General features: G+C 48.6%; 1 protein-coding gene across 3 annotated transcripts in view; it reads right to left on the bottom strand.

The window, feature by feature from the left end:
- The window catches only part of TMEM143 (transmembrane protein 143), a 549,762-nt gene extending 534,070 nt beyond the window's left edge, over positions 1-15,692 (bottom strand). For 2 of the 3 annotated variants that reach the window (XM_069637346.1, XM_069637350.1), the window contains exon 1: positions 13,314-13,363. The gene's annotated coding sequence lies outside the window, so the exon portion shown is untranslated. Of the gene's footprint in view, positions 1-13,313; positions 13,364-15,310 lie in introns of those variants that run through there. The other variant, XM_069637349.1, reaches the window with a different exon arrangement.
- Positions 15,693-25,226: the final 9,534 nt, after the last annotated feature.

Below are 25,226 nucleotides of genomic sequence, written 5' to 3'. Positions count from 1 at the left end.
GCTAGAGTATAACATGACATTTTAAGAGTAGTATGTGTAATTACATATTAATACTTTTTAGAGCGACTACTTGAAATTGTTTAATCAATTGTAATTGGTATACGAGTATCCGTCATACTGTGTTTAAGGTTTATTGCAAACCATATAACGTAAATAAAATTTTTTTTTAAAAGTTAAGGGACAAACTGAAGTGGTTCGTCACCTCTTAAGGTCCTAAAGGCTATCCTGAATGTATAATATTACCCGTACTTACGTTTTGTATTATAAATACATACATTGATTTTCTGAAGCAAAAATAGTACTCGGGTTTCCAGAAGTTGCTGGGAGTTATTTAGCCCCTGTGTGCAACCTAAAAGAGCCGGCCTAGCTAGACACAAGCTACATGGAGCTACTCTTAGCTCCCCAAGCTCAATGGTGGCATCTGAACACTATGAGACAATAATGTTGCGTGTTTGGCAAATGTGTCTACAGGTGCATTAAGACATATATAGAGATTACTTACTGGTAATGATCAGTAGTCCTAGTCCTACTCTTCCTCATCACAGTACTCACCTATGGGGCTCCGCCTCCCACACAGGAACTTTTTTTTCTTCATGGAGGTATATATACCGGAATTGGCCAATTTGACCGAAAATATTTTACTGTATGGCCTAGTTGAACGAATTTAGGCTGTATGAAATGATCGTACAACCAAAATCGGGCAACTAGGCCATACGGTTCCATTATAGCTCCCCTTGCTCGCTATAATGGGAACAAGGTTTGCGGATGGTGGGACATTGGAAGCGGGGGACTTAAAAAAAAAACAGAGAAAGGGACCCTGCGGCGTCAGTTCTGACCCACGTTGCAGGGACGGAACCGATGCCGCAGGGTCAGAATGAAAGCGGACACTAAAAATGTAAGTGGGGGAGGGTGGGCATGGTTTTGTTGATTTTGGCTGCAGCAAAATTGGGTTCGCAGCGAAATTGACTAAGGTCAATTCTGCCACGAACAATTATGCCATGGTCAAATCACACAGATCCATATATACCTCCTACTTGCCCACAATCCCCAGCTCATTACAAAGCCAGTCGGATCATGGGACCATCCAAACCACGGTAGGGTGACGAGGATGAGTAGGACGAGAAGTAATGAGGATTACCAGTAAATAATCTGAGCATTACCTCCACGTCCCTCTTCCTCGTCTCAGTACTCACCTATGAGGCATACCCAAACCAAGAAGAAGTGGCTGGGCACAATGAGACCCCAAACCAAGAGGCCAACGCTGCAACCCCACGGAACGCAGAAAGGAACCAACAAAAAGGCAGCGGAGCACCCGTCAAGCCCCCACACCCATCAACAGAAGTCCAGCCCATGGACCACCACCACCAAGGATCCAGGACCAAACGACAAGGCAGCCGGAAACACCAAACGAACCACTCAGCAAACCACGTCCAAAAACCCCCCAAGGCCGCCCAGAAGCCAGAAATAACAGACCCACGGGTAACCAAGGAACACAACGAAAGACCAGCAACCAGGAGAGCCCGCACCCAAAAACAACGCTGGCAAAAGGAGCAAACGGACCGAAGGCAGAAGCAGAAACCAATGAACAGACTCATGGCGGAATACCCACCCCGAGGAAGCTGGGAGGAAACCAAACCCCCACGAAACGGCCATCCAACCCCAGTCCTTCATGGGGAACCCCCAATTCCCCAGGAGAGCGCGAAGGGCCACCAACAGGGCCACAAACGGGAGAAGAGGTACCCTGCAGCGCCAGAAGGGAACCACCCATACCAGAACCAGGAACCCAGGAATAGACGGGGCAGCCAAGAGGACCACCCAGAAGGCCCAACCTCAGCAGACCACCAAGAAGCACGAAGGCGAAGACAGAGAGCCAGGAACCAACGCCAGAGAAACCCACCCAGGCTGCCGCTTGCCCCCGACCAGCCACACCCTACCCGCACAAGGCCAGGGATGCAGGGAGACCCCCCGAGAGGACCACCAGAAGATGAAGAACCCTCACCAGCCGGAGCCCCAAGACTCCCTAGGTGCATGAACAGACGGGCCACCCAATGGAGACACCGAAGTCTGTGGAAAGCCGGGAAGACTTCACCACAGGACAGGCACCCTGAACCCCTGCGTAGACCAAAACAGAAGGGCAGAACCACAGGACCAATGGAAGTACACCACCACAAGAACCACGGCCCGAGCCAAAAAAGGAGGCCAAGTGACAAGGCACCAACCCTCGGCCCCCGAAGGGAGACAAAGGCCCCCGCCCGCCAGGCATACATCAGAGGAGAGGGCCGGGCCATATGCCCCTCCAACCTCGATGGGAAAACAAGGAAGCACCCAGAAACCCCCGGCGGCGGCAGTAAGGACACCCACCCGAAACCTAGCTCTGAAGGAGGCCCAACCAATCCCATGGCAGCATGAGGGAAGGCCAGCGAACAACCACGGGCAAGGGAAGCAGGGGAAACAACCAACAACACCCAAGCCACAGGCATGTATGACCAGAACAGTCGGACAGTAGGGAGGTGAGAATAGGGGAGGCCCAAGGAGAAAGAGCTGTCAGAGGCGCAGACGGAACCTTAAGACGTCCTCGCCAGAAGCCAAGTACAGAAACACCAGCCAGAGCCCACAACCGACAGCAAGACGAGAAGGGAAGGTCAAACAACACCAGCGACAGGGTCAAAAAGCAACCACAAGGCCATGAGAAAAACAGCAAGCCCTGCCTGAAGCCAGAGGGGGAAGCACAGCCAGCCCCGCTGACCCCCCCAGAAAAATCGCACAGGAGCCACCACCTAAAGCAGGCAACAAAAAGGAGCGGAGGGCCGAACTCCCGCCGCACTGTCCAAGAGACAGACTCAAGAAGAAACTGGAGGCAAACCTCAGGGCCGCAGGAGGCACCAACAGGACAGCAAACCCCCAAGCAGGCCAGGGCACCACAAGCTGAGCCCACCATCGGCCTCAGAGGAGCAACCCGTGGAGACTCGCTCCAGGAAGTCCTGGAAAGCAGAGAGGAGGAGAGGGCACCAGCCCAGTCGAGAACAGGTAGGGAGACAAAAAGATGGGAAAATGAAAGGCCCAACAGAAGCCGCAGCCCCAGACAGGCACCCAGCAGGGCCAAAACAGGCAGGCACGCACCGGCACCCAGCCAGCTGAGAGGCAGACATGTAATGCCTGATAGGGTGCATCCCCCAGCCACCTGCCCAGGGCAATCCCATGCCCTAACCACAGAGCACCGGGACACCATACAATCCCACACGCTACAGCGATATCACTGGCCGTGAGGAATACAACTTTCCACACGGAAGGCATGGGCACACCCGGTACACTGAAATGACATATAAAATCGAAGGATGGAAGAACGACGCCTGAAAAAAGTGCGAGGCAAAGCCGTGCCCATGCGCCTATGCTCACCGCACAACACACACAGAGACCTGCAAACTCTGGGTGGACACAGACTACCGGTGCAGGCCGCCCCGTCACATTTAGTCGGAACGGGACACACAGTAGTACATCAAGGCATCTTAAAAGGGGTAAGGCAAAACCTCCCTCCTGCCATGGCCAGTCAGACGAAAGAAAGGCCCTAGGGATCCACCCTATCCAGTGTAGGTCCTGCCGGTAGCAGCCACACACCCCGATGAGAGATAAATCAAGCAGACCTACGAGAGGCCTGGTCGCAGGACCAACAAAAGACAGAAACACCCCAAAATCTCTGACATGCAACTGTGCCAACCAGAAGCCAGCACCCCCCACAGTGCACTAAGGGCAGTGAAATGACACGTCTGGCACATGCATGCACAGCGGGCAACCCCCATAGGGGGACCCCATTCAGAGGGCAGAAGCATGCAAGACGATGGAGACAGAAAGACTGCTCATGCCACGAGCACAAGGGAGACCCTCCCCGATAATCAGGAACCACTGAGAGCACAATCAACCAGAGAGAACCACTGATCCACAACAAACAAGACGACGGGTGGGACCGAGCAGTCCAACAATCCACTGCTAAACCATTCCCGTAGCAAAGCACTTGAGGTACAACCCCACACATACAAGACAACTTCAGTGGGGACCCAGGATTGGCAAAACAAGGTAAAAGTAGCCGACACCAACACCAGGGTGCATCCGGCTTCAAAACTGAAGAGCAACTGAAGACCTTGCAAGCAGTGACAAGAAGAACAAATTCGGACCCTGGCAAAAGGCACAGTCCGCCGTACAGCTTCCGCCAGTGACGGCAAGGCCAGGAGTACCAAGAGGGAAGTCACACTCATAGGGGTCACACTGGTCAGAGCGGGAAACAGAACCACAGACCAGGCAGCTGGGAGACACCTTCAGTGGAGCCACATGGATCCCCCACCCCCTGTAAATGACAAGACCCCCTGCAGGGAGCGGGGCTATATCACAGTGTCCTGAATACTTCTGAGGATCGGCAAACCACATGTTGTTGTTTGGTCAGGCCCGGAACACTGCAGCCGCAAACCGTAGGACCCCACATGAGTGGCCGGAAGTGGATGACCTGGGCTGCCAGCAGGCCGCCGTTCTCACCACATATGCACTGGACTCGTGCAATGCACCCTGTCCTCACCACAGCGGGACACGTGCGACAGCATCCCGCTGGCACCACAGCGGGTGTCATACCGAGAATGGCCTGTGCAGATCACCAGCGAACAGCGCACAGCAGCCACGAACCCTCATCCACAGCCTCAGCCCCCCCCAGCTAGAGCTGGAATTACAGGTGCAGCTTTTTGGCAGGAGCCCATATAACCCACTGCTTGGACAGGAGGGAGAGACCCAGGGCACAGACCCCACCTGCGCCACGCCACCCACCGGGGCCGCAGAGTGGCGAGGTCCATCCATGCCTCTCCAAAACATGACAGCACAATGTTCTGCAGGGGGCACAGCGCCATGCCCTGCATGGGGCAAGAACTGCACCACCACCAACACCACCGGAATCCCAAGCCCTATAGTGAGTCCGGAGCAGACACACAAGCTCAACGCAGCCACAAGCCCCGCAGGGAGCACCATCCATGTGGAGAAGAGGCAAAAGCATTCGTTCACCCCGAACAAGGTAAGTAGGCTCTCAGACAGAGTGGGGGAAGTAGCTGAGAAGTATTTCGCAGAAGACCGAACCGGGTTGGAAGCAAAAGACATCAAGGAATGCACAAGCTCTGAGGTAGCATAACTTGCAGAAAAGCTGGCGAACGGCAAGGCACCGTGGAGCGATGGATTAACCAACCTGGCAATCAAGAACCTCCCACCAGCCATCAATGGAGCACTCCTCAGAGATCTTCAATGCATGCATGAGGCTCTAGTACTTCCCGAGTTCCTGGAAAGAAGCAAGGGTCATCGTTTTCCCAAAGGCCAGCAAACCACTGAGGGATCCTGCAAACTACCGCCCCATGACCCTGCTCTCTGGATTATCGAACCTCCTGGAGAAGGTCCTCCTCGGTCGACTCAGTGGCAGGGTTCCATTGAATGCCTTGTTGGGTAAACATAAACGGAGCTCGCGCAATAACAACCTTCCTGGTAAACCCAGAGGAGCAAACGTTTTTGGTTCCAAATCGACGTGGTCTGCTAAGCCTCAGAACCATTCTGCATTGTTTCTGGCACGTCCTTTTACAGAACGCTATGGGTTGCCATGGAAATGCTGGCAGCCATGGTATTCGCATAGGCAATCAGGCCTACGGCGTTGTCCTGTGCATACGGTCAGGTGACCAGTACTTAAGCCACACCCCCACCCACAGCGGCGCTTCTGAATTTGTCTGTTTTCAAAGCTATGTACCTTGTACCTTGTCGTCTTGGCTCCTTGAATCCCTGGTCCGCCTTGTGACCATCCTTGTTTCCTTCTCGTCATTGCTCTCAAGTCTTACCTGCTCATACCCGACACGGAACGTCCACGGACTGCAATCGTCTAAATCCTCACATCTTACCTGCTCATACCGACCCGGAACGTCCACGGACTGCAATCGTCTAAATCCTCACGTCTTACCTGCTCATACCAGACCCGGAACTGCCAAGGTCTGCATTTGTCTACTCTCTCAAGTCTTACCTGCTCCACGAACTGCAGTTATCTCATTTCACAAGTCTTAGCACAATCGTAAAACCCACAGACTGCATACACCTCATTTTGTGAGTCTCGCCTGTGTCATACCTTCTTACTGGAACTGTCAAAGACACTTTTGGAACATTCTGGACTACATTCTGGACTGTCGCGCATCGGCGCAAGGACCAAAGACATTGGCGCATCAGCGCAAGGATCAAAGAACACCAGCGCAACGGCACCTGGATCAATTAACTCTTTATGCATCCTCGTGCCGGCGGGTATAGGAAAACAAAACATTGTGTTTCCCGGACTGTCACTCCATTTTCAACTCTTCTGCAACACCTATCCAGGGCACTCATTTGGTAAGCACAAGGCTATTCGTTTCTTACTTTCTTGTTGTTTCTGTATTCTTAGTAACAGTGATTTCCCTCGTTTTCAAGGTACTTACCAGTCTAACTTGGAACTATTCAGTCCCAGTCTGATTTTCTTGTTTGTGAGTATCAGTTCAGTATCTTGCTTTGGAGAGTTCATTGCCTCAACCCACATGTTAATATCTGGGGTTAATTTTTCTTGCAGCCAGCTGTTGAAGTACCAGGGTGTACCATATTTCAGCCAGTACTCACCTCAATCTGTCCTTTTGTACACTTGAGGGTATATTGTCAGAAAGCCTAAATTGCATCACGACGTGTCAAGCCACCACTACTATACTGAGCTTTTGTGTCATAACATATTCAGAAGCCTTTACAAAATGGAAGAGGCCGTTGACCATTTGGCAGCTCTATCCAAAGTAGTGGAAGACGTTAGGGCTGACATGACAGCCGCACATGATGCTACTCAACGTCGCATTAATGAGTTACATGCTGGTCCGCAGTCAGCGGCTGCAGCATCTAGTCCTGGAGTGGATTCAACTTCAGGAAGGGCTCAAACAAGAACTGAGTCAAGCCCAGTCTTCATGGCAACACAGTTTCCACTAGCCCCTCCAAAAAGGTCCCTAGGGGATCCTAAGACCTTTCAAACATTCATTAATCAGTGCCGTTTACATTTCCTGTGTAGGTCTGCATCCTTACCTGATGCTACTACTAAGGCAGCTTTTGTTCTGTCTAACCTTGGTGGTACTGCTGCAGTGTGGGCCAATCCCTTGCTGGAACAGAGTAGTCCTTTACTGTATGATTCTGAGGCTCTGATTACGGCTATGACCTGTGTGTTTGATACCAGGTATAAGTCACAGGCTACGGACTTGGAATTGCTTTTTTTACAACAGAAAGACAAATCCTTCTTAGAGTATTTGGCTACGTTTAACCAGTTAGTTGCAGAAACAGATTGGCCCGATGGAAAGAAATCTGCTTTGTTTTACAAGGGTCTTTCGGAAGGCTTAAAGGATATTTTTGGCAACTGTACCAGTGGTTCCTAGTGGTTTCCCAGAACTGGTTGACCTTGTGTTGCAAATCGATGCCCGTAAGGCTGAACGAAAGGGGGAGCAAAGAACCGCCCTAACCGTTCCGACACCAGTAACTCCTGTCCCAACCTCTGAACCGATGCAAATTGGTGCCATTCGAGGTCCGCTCACTCCTTCAGAAAGGGAGCTTCGAAGGGTCAACCATTTATGCTTCTATTGTGGGTCAACGGGTCACTTTCTGAAACTTTGTCCTAAAAAACCGAAGAAGGTGGGAAACGCCAAAGCTCGACAATAGACAGGTTCTCTTTGTCGAGTCAAGCGGTCATGGACCCCAGATCCTCGGTTCCTTTTTCAGTCTTTTTTGTGTCATAACACTCAGCGACTTCGCCTCCGAAAGAAATCTACTGGCAAAGGAACAGTTTGGATTTCGAAAGGAGCATGCAACGACCCATCAGCTACTGAGAGTGGTGCATACCATCAGCCACAGATTCAACATCAAGAAGTCCACAGGAATCGTCTTCCTGGATGTCGCCAAAGCATTCGACTGAGTCTGGCACAAGGGACTGCTGCACAAGATGATTGGCCTGGGATTTCTGAACTACCTGGTGAAGACAATTGCAAGCTACCTGGGAGGCCGCACTTTCCATGTCGCCATGCGGTCTGAGATGTCCTCATCACATCCCATCCAAGCAGGCATGCCACAGGGATCGAACCTCGGACCCTTCCTGTTCAACCTCTTCACCAACGACATCTCGACAGATCTCCACAAGATCAACCGGGCGCTGTGTGCAGACGATGTTGCAGTGATCTTCCAGTCATTCAGCGAAAAGGAAGTGGCGAAGAACCTGCAAGGTTCAGTGGATACCATTGCGACAAGGTACAGCGACTGGCGGATAGAACTCAACACCAGCAAAACAACCGCAACGCTGTTCACCAGAAAGAAGATCAAGGAGCACCCACACATCAGCCTCAACGGGGAGACCATCAAATGGGAGAGCAGCAGCCGCTACCTCTGTGTGACCCTGGACAGCAAACTCAACTAGGAAAGCTACATCGAGAATACTCAGCACAAGACCAAGTCCAAGCCCCTCCGGACAAAGATCAACGTCTACAAGGCGATCATCAGACCAACCCTGACATATGGCTCCCCAGCATGGATGACCTGCAATGAGCAACACCGGAAGACACTTCAGATAGTCCAGAACAAGGCCCTATGGATATCGTCTGGAGCTCCAATCTTCACAAGGATAGCAGACCTGCACAGAGACCTGGAAATCGAGATGTTGGATGAACATCTAGCAAAACCGAGTAAGAACTTCAGCCAAGAACTGGATCAGAACCCGAACCCTCTGATCAGAAGACTCACTGCCACCACTGCAAACCTCTTTGACCGCTACCCGCGGCCCATCACTGCGAAGACCCTGTGAAACCAGCCCTACTGTGACAAAACCACACAGACCAAGAAGAATACTAACCCACGACTACACACTCAACCCGAGAAGATGGAGTAATGAGTTTCAAGCCTCGGTATCCAAAAATCACCGCTGATGGATAAAAATCTATCAGTAAGAAGAAGAAGAAGCGCACTGCAGCCGCAAACCGTAGGAGCCCACCTTATTAATATTATTATTGCATTGGGAACGTTTTTGGGAGTCTGCTCCTCAAAAGATTTCAAACCTGGTCAAAGCTGGCGCCTTGTAATGATATCTTCCAAACGGGCTTCAAAAGAAATGCGGGCACAGCTGCAAACATACTAGCAATCAGCACCCTTAAAAGTAAGGTACTAGAGGGCAAACCACGAATCTTCGTGGCGTTTATCGACCTCTCTCAGGCCTTTGACTTAGTCGACAGGCACCGCCTTTGGGAAAAACTGGAGGGATCGAGTTGTCCTCAGGAGATCCTCCAGCCAATAAAAGCACTGCACACGGACACCACCGTCAGGGTGCGACTGTCACATCTAGGCAACCTCTGGGCAGAAATTCCAACTGGAAGAGGGGTGAAACAAGGGTGCCCATTAGCCCCAGCACAGTTCCTAGCTTACATTGGCGATTATGGAGAAACTGAAGACCTCTCTCGCTCATTTCCACCGTCTTTGGCTACCGTCAAAATCAGCCGCCTCTTGTACGCGGATGACCTCATCTTATTTCACCAGACCCAGATTGTTCTCCAGAGACAGTTAACAAATCTACTCCTCTATACCTCAGAAAACAACCGGAAAATAAATAAAGACAAAACCAAAATCATGATCCTAGAAGGGGGCCAAAAAAAAAGAGCGGAAACATACAAATGGTTCTTAGAGGATACAGAGATTGAAAAGGTAACTGAGTTCAAATACCTTGGTGTGATAATGGACAGTTCGAAACCAGAAGCTTCAATGCAGCAAAACCTCCAAAAGAACATAAAAAAGCTGGCAGCGCAAGGAAATGCTATAAGACACGAAATTTGGGAAATTTTCAACCATCCCAGTTATCGAATTCTATAAGAAAAAAGTTGTCCCCTCAATCACCTACGGCGCAGAGCCTATGCCTTTGATACCAAAAAAATCTGGCCAAAATTAGAAGGCCAGTTCTGGAAGGCGGTTCTCTCCCTCCCACAATCTACGTCCATTGCAGCAATACGGCGTGAACTTAGCCTTTTATCGCTTGCGGCAACAGTAAACATCAACGCCCTACGCCTATACCGAAAATGCATTATTGAAGAAAGCAATGAAATCTACGGTCTGCTTAATAAAGAACTACAAGAGACAAGGTGAAAATGCTAAAGGCTTGGAAAGCCACAAACAAGACCTTATTACGGTCAGTTGCCTGCTCTGAAGATGACCTCATCAGCAATCCAACAAGAGCGACCAAGAAATTGAAAGAACTAGACTGGATTCAAACACAAGAGACAGCAACAAAAAACAAACTACTTCCCCAACTCCTCAACTGTGCAGCAAGTTAAATGACCCAATGAGATATCTAAAAAAATTCCCTAGCAGGGCGGCAAATAACTCCCTGTTAAGGATAAGGCTGAACTTATTGAACACCAACGAAATGCGCGGCATTAGATGACTTTCAGAAACAACAAGTGCCGTCTGTGCAATACAGAAATCAAAACAATTCGACACCTTCTTCTGTCATGTCCTAAAAACCAGCAACTCAGACACACGTATCTCAAACACCTACTAGTTGAAGAACGCGGGTGGGACGAAGAAAAATATTGGCATAGATTGATAGGAGGCGACCGAACTACCTGGCTTGTAGCGACAGTAAAAATCCTTGAACACACAATGAAATTGTTAACATGATCAGAGTCCCGTCTTGTTAAGTCACCTCACCCACAAACACAGCTTTTCCTTTTTGTAAAGTTCCTTTGGAACACACACAAATAAAACAAATAATAATAATATTATTAGTGGCCGGAAGTGGATGACCTGGACTGGCAGCAGGCCGCCGGGTTCACCACATATGCACTGGACTCGTGCAATGCACCCTGTCCGCACCACAGCGGGACACATGCGACAGCATCCCGCTGGCAACACAGCGGGTTTCATGCAGAGAATCGCCTGTGTAGATCACCAGCGGACAGCAGCCGTGAACCCCCATCCACAGCCTCAGCCCCCGAAGCTAGAGCTGGAATTACATGCGCAGCTTTTTGGCAGGAGCCCATATAACTCACTGCTTGGACAGGAGGGAGAGACCTGAGGCACAGACCCCACCTGCGCCCCGCAACCCGTCAGGGCCGCAGAGCGGCGAGGTTCATCCATGCCTCTCCAAAATGTGACAGCACCATGCCCTTCAGGGGACAAGAGTCGCACCTCCACCAGTGCCACCGGAAACCCAAGCCCTGCAGTGAGTCCAGAGCAGACACACAAGCTCAACGCAGCCCCAATCCCCGTAGGGACCTCCATCCATGTGGAGGCAGCAAAAACAAGAAGCCTGACATGGGCACCAGCCAGGCATTGCCGCAGTGGCACCAGAAAGCAGTGGGAGGGCATTCCAACCCCCCTCCCTGCGCCATCGGAGCCAGAAGCGTAGCAGCAGGCCAGTGGGAAATGGGGAGGGCTGACCACACCTCTCCAGACAACCAGCCGTCTCCAAGATCCTGCAAGGCCGGTAGGAGGGACCAGGGTTGACCCCAAGCCCTGGAGGGGGACCAGGAATCACCATCTCGCCAGGTGACCGCCGACGCACCGCTGAAGATGTCGCCCAGAAGGAATGTCAACATCGTTCACCAGATGCCTGCTCCAAGGAGAAATAGTCCCTGTCGGATACAGGAGAAAAAGAACTGGGGATTGTGGTTAAGTAGGTAGTATATACTGCCATGAAAAAACTGTGTGGGAGGTAGTCGAGTAATGGGACGAGGAAGAGGGGCATGGAAGTAATGGGTCATATACAATGCCCCAAAGGTTATAGTTTGCCTTTCGCGTGGAAGTTAGATTCAGGGACTTCATTTAGGGGTCGCAACAGCGATCTCTGAGGTCTCCCTTGCGACCTCTAAAAACAAGAAAAAAAATAGATTATTTTTTTGCAAGCTCCTGGGCTGTGGCCAGCACCATGTGGCTCTTTACTTCTGGGGAGTGGCTGGCTTTCTTGTTCAGGCCCCTTAAATAAAATAGGAAAAATAAGAACAGAAGTGCCACAAGTCTAACACTTTTAGCACTGACCCTAAATAAGAAAGGATAGGAACACCAAATAATGTGTCTTTCTGGAATTCTATACAATAATTGCTAGACTCATTAAAGGTTTATTTCAGGCACACTTTAAGTGGTGAGTCACTGATTTAGTCTGTTCTTAAACGCCTCAACTCAGCCTTTTGTCCTTCTGAGGTCGATAAATGAGTACCAACATAGGTTGGGTGATATTGAGTGTACATTTATTCTATAAAAAGCGCTTAAGTGTAAGTGCTATATAATAACACATCGTTATCATTTGGTCATGGATGTCTGCTTGCATGCACAGTAATTTGGTAATATGGGCCTATACACACTGATCTTAAAGATACATATGGCGATCCATTCTTGTATGAAATGTACATCACATTATAGTGATATTAGTGATATCGCAACCATATTTTTCGTAGTGTACAATGTTATGTGATGCCACTTCCTGTTTTGCCAACAGGTGAAAGGTCGTGTTCCATCCTTCCCGTGATATCACTTTGGGGTGGGGTTAAATGACATCACTTCCTGTGATGTCATTAGGGGGTCAAAGGTCATGTGATGTCACTTCTGCTACCCTTGGCATTTTGGTGAAATGACGTCCCTGGTTAGATTTTGCAACTGCTTATTACCCAGGTAGAACCTGCTTACAGGGTGATGCCAAATAGCCAGGAGATGCGTTTAGCACCTGCTCAACTAATCTTAATAATTTCGATCCCTTGGTATTAGTTAGCTGCAATTGTGATTACAATAATGGCGAATCTATTTTTAAAAACTCAACCACCTCTCAACACTGATACTCCCATCAGCACACCACACACTGATACTCCCATCAGCACACCACGCACCTGGCGGCATCACCCGCTTCTCTATTACTCAAACACGCACATTTTTCATCTTTCTTTCGGTCTCCACATCCCTTCACAATTCATTTTTTTTTTTTTAAATCATCGGTATTGGTTTCTGGTTTATTCAAAATCACGATACTCTAGGGGAGCAGTACCTGGCAATTATAAGGAGAAACATTGTTTGTGTTGCTTTACAAATACAGGTGTTTGACCTATAGGAGAAACTGTTTGCCCTTCAAAGGCAGTTTCAATGACTCCTGTCTCAAAAGCGAAAAACACGTAGCACGCCTAAAATCCTATGCAGATCACTGCCCGCCCGCTGCCAGCCATACTGATCGCATTACATTCATATACTCTACCCCCTCCCCCACTCCAGCTCACAGAAATATGCACATTCACAGACCTTACCACGGTTCGAGAAGTCTACATTAGAGGAACGGACATAGTAACGTCTCACGATTACATCAAATATACGTTACGCACGCTCTTCAAACGTAGGTTCTAGCGCGCATTACAAACTAGCTGACCTACGCTACTTCCTGAATCGTGATTTAGCTATTATTTACGTCACGTTATTTTCCATGCAGGCTGCATTTTAGCCCAGATACCCTATCTACACGATTACTGTGAACTATAGAACACATGAAGGTGTACGATTATTGTATCTGAGAATTCCACACGCTGGCTAGAGGCCAAAGTGGGAGGGAATTAAAGAGTACGACGTTCACTTCTTAGGGAAATCGCTCGTAGTTCCCTTACTTTGTGACTTGGAGTACCGTTGCAGCAGGACAGTAGGCTTACTTGCTAACACTAACGATTTAGTCAGGCTGTGGCTTTTAAGCACGCCTACCACATACAGATTTGGGTGTTTGATCCTACCGCTTTAGTCTTACCTGCCTAACCTCCGGTTTAGCCGAAAGAGACTGGGTTTTTATGCCCTTTCTCCAGGGAAGAGCAGCTGTTCAAGACACCACTATATAAATCACCCGTAAATATTCCTACATTAGGCAAATATTACATGGCTGTCCCTGAAAATCCAGTGGTCTCGTCAAGTTATAGTATTTATTAGACACGGCTGAGCGCGTAAATTTAGCTATACAAAGCGAAAGAAATGCATTGTGAAGTCTGGTGTGGAAGAAAACAAAAGTTGACTCTTACCAGGTTTTCCTATTTCTATTGCAACTGCTTGGGGGGGAAACTGCCCTGTTTTCTTAACACTTTTCTATGTTTCTTGGTAGTCGTGGTTTTAAAAAAAAATGTGGGCAAGCTTTATTGAGTCGTGGGCGTAGCTCGGGTGACGTAATTCTCTGCATTTTTGTTTGTCTAATGTAATCATGTATGGCTTAGTGTGTCTGTCAACTTGCTTTATGGCTCCTCAGGTGCTGATGCCTCGGAGAGAGATCCGATACAGAGCCAGTAGCTATAGAGCTCAGACAGAGGTGCAGAATGAGAAAGAGTTAAACCTGTACAATTTCGACTGATGGGTGACTGTGAAGACGTAAGTTATTTGATTGACAACTCTGTGTCGGACCTGGCGCACGTGTGGCACTTGCAGAAAGGCGAGTGCCTGACGGGTCTACGCTCACTAGTGCTGGATAGGTCAATTTGCCTTCCGTTCTTTAAACACGCACATTTTGGAGATGCAGAGAGCCACAGGGTTTCACATGTTTGTACAGGGTGTGCTGTGCCGTGATTCTATTGAAAGCGAATTGAGTCTTTGGGAGGTGAGAAGTCCCAAAGCTCTGTTTCAAGTTTACAGTGCTTCTGAGGTGCTGTTGACCTGAATTGATTTATGGACTTCTCGCTCACATTAGTGTCTCATTCCGTCGGCATGTAAGTGCAAGTGAAAGACAAGCGTACAGTGGCATGGTTGGACGACCTTGTGGGCACGGGCCTGGACTGCCAACGGTAAGGCAATGATCCAGTTTGATGGATTCTGCAGCTAATGTGCTGTAAAATGGACTGTTTGCATACATGCCAACCCTCCCGATTTAGGCGGGAGACTCCCGATTTTTGCATGAAAAATATTGCAATTTTTCACGTTCTCCCGCCTAAAATAAATCTTTGCCCAATGCAGTCCTATGGCAAAATCTTTGTCTCCCGATTTTTCGGACGTAATCTCCCGCACAGGTGGGTTGCAATGTTGGCATGTATGTGTTTGTCCCACATTTCCAAATGTTTGCGTGATACTACTTAAACTATTAACAAATGGCAATTCACCATTATGTGTGAGTTCCAAGCAGACTTGATGTTTTCTGATGTAATGAAACCTTGGACGAAACCTTGATTGTTTCCTTGCGTCCAAGGTTCCAGGTCTTTTTTCAGTTGTTGGGGGATCAGTGCTGCAGAACGCTGGGGTTCGCCCTTAAATAAATATCCTGTCATACCCCCAACCGCGTACCTACCTTATTTCAGTGGCGACGAGGATCCATCCAGCCGACAGCGAACACCAACTGTGAAAAGGCACACGTGCAACAGCTGCCATTCTAGCTGCGGCAACGCTGTGAGGCCTGCAGCTGCAGCCATCCGGAGTACCCCCAGTGGTGGGCCTGGCATCCCTCTTTGCACTCAAGTGCCGAAGGAGGAGGGAGAGAGAGGTCCGCTGTCCCTCATGAGCACAAGGTGAGTGCAGTGCAGCGACCCGCTTCCAGAACCGCACGCAGAAGGCCAAGGGGAGGGAACGCTGCGGGCAGAACAGGTGCCCCGTTCCCTGCGCAGTAAAGAACGAAGCAGAGAGGCCCCAGGTGAGGGTTAGTGCGGCAAGCCCCTGTTCCCAAGGAGAAAGGGAAGCAGACGCGATTTGTTTGGCACGGAGCATCAAGACTAGAGGAAAGGCCCTACGCATGTCTCCAGCTTACGTTTGTTGTCAAGGAAACGACAACAACAGTGTTGAAACCTGCCTTACCAAGCAGCAATGTATGGGTCATGGAGAACTAGTGGTGGATGCAACCACCTAGTAGCAGGACAATAATGAACATACACTGACCAGAACAGAGGTAGCATCTGGTGCCTATGCAGTAGCGGCAACAAGGTGCATGCTGCCATCACACTAAGTACAATTAGTGGGCAGTGTGTAACAGTGCATCCAACCACTAGCCAAGCAGTATTGGAAGAGACTAGCCAGAACCAGCAGATGTGTCTGGTGCCATTGAGGTGATAGCAGCGCTCTGGGAAGGGAACATCCGGGCAGCGCTGTGCAGCAGAGCAATGCCTGACCTCCACCTTCTTTCTTGCACAATTAGGTTGAACCCCCCATAGCGTGGGACCTCTGGATAGACACATTCAAAGTATACCTCAGAGCGACGGGAGATTCCAAGTATACTGACGAAAGAGAGGCAGCGTTACTGAACTGCTTGGGGACACAAGGACTACGCATTTTCAGGCACCTTCCAGGAGAGGATGTGCGTGTGCCCGGCGCCAGCGATGGAGAAAGTGTGGTGAGCGTGTATGAGTCTGCGCTCAATAAGCTTGAAGGACGTTTTGGAAAAAGGCCACATGTGGTACTAGAAAGGTACCATTTCTTTTCAAGGGTGAAAGGAATAGGCGAGGGTATAGACGCTTACATCACCGCTTTACATACTCTTATCTCCACCTGCAAGTTCACAGGTGTTGTGGAGGAGTACATTAGGGATCAGGTAATGATGAAGACTAGTAACACTAAAGTGAGGGAGAGGTTATGGATTTAGGGGGACCCTCCGCTGGAGAAAGTGATTGAGATTGCGAGGGCAATCGAGGAGTCGCGAGCATGTGTGCAAGAGGTAACTGAAAGGAATGAAAGGGAAACCCCAGGTGTAAACACTGTGACAGCCAAGAAGGGTGCTGGAGAAGGGAAAGGAAGTTTCGCCAGAGGAGAAAATGTGTTCAATATAGACAACAAGGGGACATTTTCAATGAGAGAAGCTGGTAGGAGATGTGGGTGGAGAGGACATGCCACAGGAGCAAGGGAAAGGGACACTTTGCACGTATGTGCCGATCACTCGCTGAGAATAGACAGACTGTAAGGATGTTGGATTCTGAAGGAGGGTCCGATGGCGTGGTTGGATATGTCAGTGAGTGAGTGCGTGAAAGGGGGGTGTATGAGGGTGTGCGTGAAGGAGCATTACTGAGTGCGCAGAGGAAAGGGCCGTGGGCCACTCTGACAGTCAATGGGGTCCAATTGCAAATGCTTGTAGACTCAGGGTCGCCATACACCATGATGTCTCCAGAATTATACATTCAGGTAAATCGGTTCCTGTATTATGCGTGGAGACCAGTGTAGGAGCACTTACTAACAGAGTCATAACCGCTGAGTATTTAAAGGAAGTTTTCCCTGCTGTGTTCTCTGAGAGTTTAGGAAGGCTTGAGGGTTTTGCACACAAGATTGTGTTAAAGAGGGGTGCATTGCCCAAGACTCACAAGGTGAAGAAGGTACCTGTGGTGGCCAGGGATGGTTTAAAAGGTGAGATTGCAAAACTTCAGGGGGCTGGCATAATAGAGGAGATTGAGTGTTCTGAATGGTTGTCACTGGTGGTGTTGGCACGCAAGGCAAATGGAAATCTAAGAATGTGTGTGGATCTGAGAAAGCTTAATGCCAATAAATGGGTTGACCTTCACCCCTTGCCCAACATTAACGAGCTGCTAGCATCTGTTGGGAGTGCCACGTCTTTCTCACGTTTGATCTATCTTCGGTTTACCACCAGATAGACCTGCATGAGGAGTCACGTGCCCTGACCTCATTTGTCATGCCCTTTGGGTTGTATCGTTTCTGTTGCATGCCTTTTGGATTGGCGTCAGCATCTGCCGTATTTCAGAGGGTCATGCAGAAACTTTTTGGTGGTGTACTGGGTGTTTAGTACTTCCAGGACGACATACTGGTCTGGGGTAAGGATCATGATGGAGAGTGATGGAGGTGATGAAGGTTTTAGAAAGAAGTGGGTTGACTGTAAAGTGGTCAAAGTGCCGGGTGGGCGTTCCGAGTATGACATATCTAGGTCGCACGCTTAATAAGAAGGGAATAAGACCAAAGGAGGAGCTGGTAAGGGTGATGAGAGAGGCACCGGCTCCTGTGAACAAGGAGCAGCTTAGGTCATTGCTAGGCATAACTGAATATTATGTTTGGTTCATTCCTCCATGTGCTGACAAAACAGTGAATATGCAGGCACTGTTAAAGAAAAGTGTCAGTTTTGAGTGGACAGGAAGTTGTCAGAAGGATTTTGTGGAGTTAAAAAGCAATGCCCCGTCCTTAGGTTAGTTTAATCCCTGCAATAAGACCGGGTTGACTGTGGATCCTAGCGATGTGGGTTTGGGGGCAGTGCTATAGCAATGGGAGAATGGAGAATGGAGTAAGCCGACCTATAGCATTTGCCTCTAGGGTGCTAAGAGATGCGGAAAAGCGTAATATCGTTATAGAGAGAGAGACTTTGGCTGCTGTGTGAGCGTCAAAGCATTTTAGTACTTTCTTTTGGGGCATTCCTAATGTGATCCAGACGGACCATAAACCGCTCATTTATGTGTTAACGACAAGGGGGATGTCTTCAGTGTCTCCCAGCATTGCCAGGCGGATGGCTGATGTACAGGAGTTTAACTTCAGGGTTGAGTTCATTCCAGGAGCCAAAAATGCTGTGGCGGATTGCTTATCGCGGTTGCCTAGTTCGATTGGTGTTAGTAAGTGCAGGAGGATTTTGTGGAGAGTATGCAGGTGTCCAGTGTATTTCCTGCTGTAGATAAAAGCGAATGGGAAGGAGTGTGCCGTTGATCCTGAGTTGATGAAGATCAGAGAAAGTTTAAGGGGAGGAGTATCTGAATTTGATGGCAGGATAATAGGCAAGGGTTATCACCATGTCGGGTGTGAGTTGTCGGAAGGCCTGTGTGGTGGTGTCAAAGGAGAGAGATTAGTTCCCCTGTTCAGTTTGAGAACCAAGTTGGTAAATTTGGCACATGAAGGACATTTGGGTAGGTCATTAACGAAGAGAAGGTTGAGGGATTCATACTTGTGGCCGGGGATAGATGAGGAAGTTGAAAATGGTTGTGAAGGATTGTGCAGCGTGTGCCTTAAGTAACCAGAGTAAAATACTCAGAGCACAGCCCGTGTATCCCGTGGAGATCCCTGAGGATGTGTGGTCAAAATTGGCAATTGGCATTGTGGGCCCCATGGATGCATTAGGTGTTGGATTAAGATTTGTGGTGGTGTTGGTTGACTAAACCTCACGTTGGATGGAAGCCACAGCTTTGGAAACGGTCACGGCTAGTAAGATCGTATCTTTCCTTAGCAAGGTTTTTGACAGGGAAGGTGTGCCAGCCAGCCTTGGTACCGATAATGGTGTGCAATTTGTGTCGGGTTGTATAAAGGATTTCCTGGGGAAACTGGGGATAAGGCATCACAAGACTGTGTTGTGTAATCTGTCCGCTAATGGTTTGGTAGAAAGGATGAACCGGATTGTGAAGGAGGGGCGATACAGTTAGCGGTGGCCAACGGGTTGTGTTGGACCGAGGTTTTGTCTGAGGTGCTGTCAGCATACAGACATACGCCGTCAGTGCTCACTGGTTATTACCCGTTTGAACTTATGAGGGGCAGGAAACCTGGTTCCAAGTTAAGGGTAGCAGCGTTGGCTCAGATGTGGATATGGTTGAGGTCTTGGAAAGTGTGCGTTTACAATAGGAAAGGGCAAGGGAAGGACAGTCAGAGAGTAAGTCCCTCGTGGTGTCGGTGGGTGATCGTGTTCGGGTAAGGAATCCCCAGTTTGTGCCGAAAGGGGCTAGTGTATACATGAATCCCTGTGTTGTGGTCAAGGTCGATGCAGGGTATGTGGTGTTGGATGATGGTACCAGGAGGAGTACAAGGAGAGTTGTGGTACTCAAGGGGAGGGGTTGAGTCCAGCCCTGTGGTTCCGGATGACGGGTGTGATGTTCCTTTTGATGTTTCGTGTGCGGAGAAGGAAGGGAGTGGAGATCAGCATTCTAGTAACACTGGTGCATCTGTTCATGAGCTTGTTCCACCTGTACAGCCAAGTTTCACTCTTCCTGTGGATGTGGACCAGGGAAGAGCTTTGTCAGGTGGGAGTGTAGTTACTGGTCAAGATGGTGTACAACGCGGTGAGTGTGGATTCAGGTCGTCCCAAGAGAATTAGACTTCCACCCATCAAGTTCAAGGACTATGTGCGGTGGGGGTGTAGAGACTGGGTTTAGTAATGCTGGACGTGTTGCTGGATGCAATTAGTGTATGTGAGGATGCCACTGGGCAAGTTTCCATTACGGTGTCCTAATCCAGTAATCGGGGCTCTTTTTTTTTGCTGTTGTGTTTATAGTTTGTTTTTCTCATTGTTGACTTTTTTTTTCTTTTCTTTATTATGTATTGTTTCCAAGGGAGGGAGAAGGGATGTAATGGAACCTTGGACGGAACTTTGGTTGTTTCCTTACGTCCAAGGTTCCAGGTTCTTTTTCAGTTGTTGTTGGGGGATCAATGCTGCAGGACACTGGGGTTAGCCATTAAATAAACAACTGAACCGCGTACCTACCTTATACCTACCTTATTTCATTTTTCTCCTAAACCTTAAAGTGGGAGTTGTTATCCCATTAAACTACTTTTCTGTCAGTGTTTCCTCTCGCCAGGGCCCCGGCCAGTCCCATTAGCGCTATGACGCAGATTGAAACTGAAAGCAGCGCTGAGCACTTTCCCAGAAGAAAAAGCTCAACTGAAGGAACAGAGCAACGCAACAGGGGCAGGTAAGGACAAATGGGGGCAGGTAAGGACAAATGGGGGTGAGGGAGAGTGGGGCAGGGGTGAGAAAGAGGTAAGTTGGGGGTAGATAGGAAGGCAGTGGGCGAGGGATGGGACAAGAGAAGGAGAGAGAGAGCGCGAGCGAGCGCTTGGGCGGGGGATAAGACACCCATAAGTCAGGCAAAGCGATGGGAAAAATAAAAAGAAGGCAGCCAGGGGAAAAGAGCCAGGCAGGTGGATGAGAAAGATGAAAGGTACGCGGGAGACACCAAGGGCACAGCAGAAAGAACATCCAAAGGGATAAGGAATATGAAAGGAGGGCAGGAGGCATCGAGGGTACATGAGAAAAACAGCCAAAAAGCCAAGTAGCGATTCAGGGAGGCCCCCAGCAACTGCCCCATGTTGCCATTTAGCAGTCTTATAACATGACAGTATATTTATCGCTATATTACTTTTGTTCTGGGGCTTACCTTACAGGCTGTATTTGCAGGAGCCCTTGCAGCCGCCACTTCCCTTGGGGCGAGGCATGTTTATTTAGTTACTTTTTTAAATATTTGATGTGTCAAGGGCAGGGATGGCATCAGGCCTTTCAGTTGAAAGGGGCCATGAGCCTCAGCGAGGCCCCCAGCAACTGCCCCATGTTGCCAGTCAGCAGTTTTATAACACAGCAATATTTTTCTCTCTAAATTACTTTTGTTCTGGGGCTTACCTTACAAGCTGCATTTGCGGGAGCCCTTGCGGCTATTACTTCCCTTGGGGTATACAGACGTGTTATCACCTCGTTGCCTTTTCACACTGGTTCCTCCACAGCAGACACTTATTGAAATAGAAGGATTTATAGCTTTTCAGCAGATATTTCGTGTTTCAGCTCTCTACCGGCTGGCCATCTCGTGATAATCTCAGTGGATATGTTTGAAGAGGAAAATATGTGTTTATGTGATAATGAGGAAGAAGCTGTTCACGGTGCTCACAGCTCATGGATTTAATGAGGATCTGGGATAGGCCACACCAAGCAGTCCTTTCCTGTGATCTCTTAAAGGCCATTTGTCACAAGGTAATTTCCTGGATGTCATAAGGTCAAAGTTCATGTGACATAATTTCCTGTGAAGTCGCCATTATACTAATTACTATTTTTGAAACTTTAAGATTCCTACAGATTATTGGTCACAGAATGTTGGCATGCATGGGTAGGAAAGGCACTTTTAACAAATATATATATTTATTCCCCTGCTGGGGATCTGAACCTAGGCTCTGCTGTAGCAATCCTGTGTCAAACGTCATTGTGCTATCTTGCAAGTGCTGGCTAAGATGTTTTTTTTTCAGTGGACTGCTTGCGCATGAAGCCCATTCCCAAATAGTCAAGCAGCAATCTGGGAATTGCTGTAGGCGTAAGGGTGCTTGTGTAGGCACAGAGGTGTTTGCAGGTAATGGGAGGGGTGTGTCAGTAGCTAGAGTCCTGTAATGTCCCTTAAGAGGTGCAAATGGTGGGTGAAGGGAAGGGAATGCCGCATAAAGCTGCAAGCTGTGTGGGACAATGACACACTAATGGTGGTCATTTAAATGTATATGGTTTCCCTGTGTTTTCTTCAGTCTTGCAAGAAAAGTAAAGCACATCATTGTGGGTTGGAGGGGAGGAAAGGACCCAGCTAGGGGTTTAAATTGGGGTAGTGGGAATAACTGTGAATATGGGGGAATGAAGGGAGCAGAAAAGGGGGCTGGGCAGAGGAAACATTGTTCCACTACCTTTTTTGGTACACTTCAACCATTGACGCTGGTAAAGGCATTCGAGTGAGAGGAACACAGCCACTTTCGTGCAAACCATTTAGGTGGATTAGTCATTTAGATTTTGTATGGACTTATTGGGGTAGATGGAGTTTATCTCCGTAAGGAGAGATTCACGTTGCGCTCACTGATGTGCGGTAGTTTGGATGTGGTATGCTTCAGCGCTTCTGGCCAGAGGGTGGACTCCTAGCTGTATGTCCATAGATATTACAAGGTATGGGTGTGCAGTGGCTTGGACCTCCAGTGCTTATAACACCCAAGTCTGTACACACTCCCCACAACCAGCTAATCGATACTAAATACAACAGGTGTATCCATGGGTGTGACATGCTGCGGTGGTTGTGGCCAGGGCATACAGTCTTGGAAGTATCGCCAAAGTGCTACTCCTGTTCGGATAGTATGTGCCCAGTAAACTGTTTTTTAAAATGTCTTGGCTGTTGGGATCATTTCTGGCAATTGTTTCTATGTCCTCATATGATTTCAGAAATATTTTTCTAGATTAAGCAGGACCAAGACTTAGCCATACTATGTTGTCTGATTTTGAATACAAAGCACTACCGGTTAAACGTTCTGCTGCTTCATAGGCGCCACATTCTCTATGAGAGAGCATTTTTATGCCTAGGCTGTACAATTTCTTTTTTTTGGTCAAAATCTTTTTTATTGAAACATCAAAAACATTGAATTCATTAGTAAACCAAGTGAGTGGCAATATTGGTTTATTAGGACAAACAACGGTCAGTCGCCACACTGGCGCCTGTCCATAGAATCACTTACTGCAATTCATAAAGTTCATAAAGGTCAGCATTTGTCACTGTACACTTAACTTCCATTACTTCATGGCAATGCATTAACATTTCATTTTAACATCTTTATAGTTCTTGTTAATGTGTTTCATAGATGTCCTTTGGGGTATAGTATTACAGCTTTGTGTTCTGTAACGTACTTAGTTAGGGAAGAGAAGACGGAGAAAAAAAAAATCATTTAAGTTACCATCTTCACCAGACTCACCATTAGATGCAGTCGGATGCAGTTAGAATAACCCCCTTCATCAAATTCATCATTAGTTCCAAGTATTGTCCTCGGTGTCCCGTAGGGTCACCTTATTTTGATTTCAAGACAGTAGATCATCCCCTTATTCCCGAGTTGTTCAGGGTTGGAGGAGGTATTTAACCAGTCTGGGTTTGAAGAACATGTGTTCCTTTTCCTCCACATGGTCTAGGAATGGACCCCATATGTTCTGAAATTTGTCTGTTCGGTTTTCCGTGGCAGCCGTTAGTTTCTCTATTCCCAGAATATCCCAGACTTTGACCCACCAGTGCGCGATGTGGGGACCCTCCCGCTCTTGCCAAAATCGAGCGCGCGTGAGACGGGCCGCCATTAGTAGTTGTTTGATTAGTCGTGCTTTGGGATCAGATTGTGGGTAGGATCCATCGTCTGGGGTGTCGCCCAACACCATTGTAAGTGGGTCCATGGGGAGAAGAGTGCCCCTATATGTCCTTAATTTTGGACCTGATCTCTAGCCAGAAGGATTGAATGATCGGACAATGCCACCACATGTGCCCCAGGTCCCCTTTGCCCCGCAAGCATGCCAACAAACATCAGGATAATCTACATTCATTGCATGCAGCCTCTGCGGCGTGAAGTACCATCGATAACATATTTTAAGCGCGCACCCCCTAATAATTGTGCATCTAGAGGACCTATGTGCTCTGACTCAGATTCTCAGCCATGATTCTGGAGCTATCTCGCTCCCTAGCTCCCTCTCCCATGCTAACATGTAAGAAAGTTTTTCTTCCTCTGGGGCATTTTCTAGTAGGTGGTAGCAGGTTGCCACTTTGTGTAAGCGTTGTCCCTCCGTGACAGTTATTTCTAGGTCCATAGGATGCCTGGTGGCCGCCTTTTTTACAATCGGATTAGTGACCCAGTGTCTAACTTGTATGTATCTGAATCTCTCCGTTTCTGGGAGGTTGAATTTTGCCTTACACTGGGTGAAAGTTAAGGGGTCATTATCGACGTATAGGTCCTGTAGTCTCAGGGTCCCCCCCGACCAGTTATGGTATGATCTATGTTGAAGCCCAGGGGTGAACATTGGGTTCTGCGTAATCGGGGTTAGAGGGCCCAGACCCGGGGCGATTCCTCTTAGGGTTGACTGCCTGTCCCAGCATCGGAGCGTGGAGCTCGTAGTTGGGAGAAGGGGCCTCCGGGAGCCCTGTGCTTCCCGCGGTAGAAAGGGGAGGTGGGAGAGAAGAGCCCCGGCAAACAACTGTTCAATGTCTAGCCATTTGGGGGGATCAATTTGAGTTGCCCAGCCGAGGATGGGGGCAATTTGAGTTGCTCGATAATATCTTAAGATCGAAGGGAGCCCCAAGCTTCCTAACTGCTTGCTTCTGGTGAGAATCCTGCGCTGAATTTTTGGTGTTTTACGCTGCCAAATGAATCTGCCTATTTCTTTCTGCAAGTTGTGTAAATCTCGCTCCGGGATGTGAACTGGGAGCGCCTGAAATGTGTAAAGCAGCCGGGGTAGTAAGGTCATTTTGATGGCTGTTACACGCCCCAGCCAAGATATCTCCTGGGGGGCCTATTTTAGTAGCAAATCCTTCGTGTCTTTTATCAGGGGAGGGATATTGGCTCTAGCTAGTCCCGCATATGTTGAGGTTAAGTGTACCCCAAGGTATGGTTTTTTGGAGTTTACCCAACTAAGAGGAAAGGTGTTCTGTAGGACATTTAGCGCCTCTGGTGTTTCAGAAAGATTCAGACCTTTTGATTTGGCCATATTTATTGTGAAGCCTGCTATCTGCGCAAAACTTCCTAGCAGGCTCATGAGCGGAGGGACCGAGGTCTGA

The sequence above is a fragment of the Ambystoma mexicanum genome, chromosome 1q, assembly GCF_040938575.1.
Source record: "Ambystoma mexicanum isolate Mex_15411 chromosome 1q, UKY_AmexF1_1, whole genome shotgun sequence".
NCBI classification, from domain to species: Eukaryota; Metazoa; Chordata; class Amphibia; order Caudata; family Ambystomatidae; genus Ambystoma; species Ambystoma mexicanum.
This window is presented reverse-complemented; position numbering and strand designations above follow the sequence as displayed.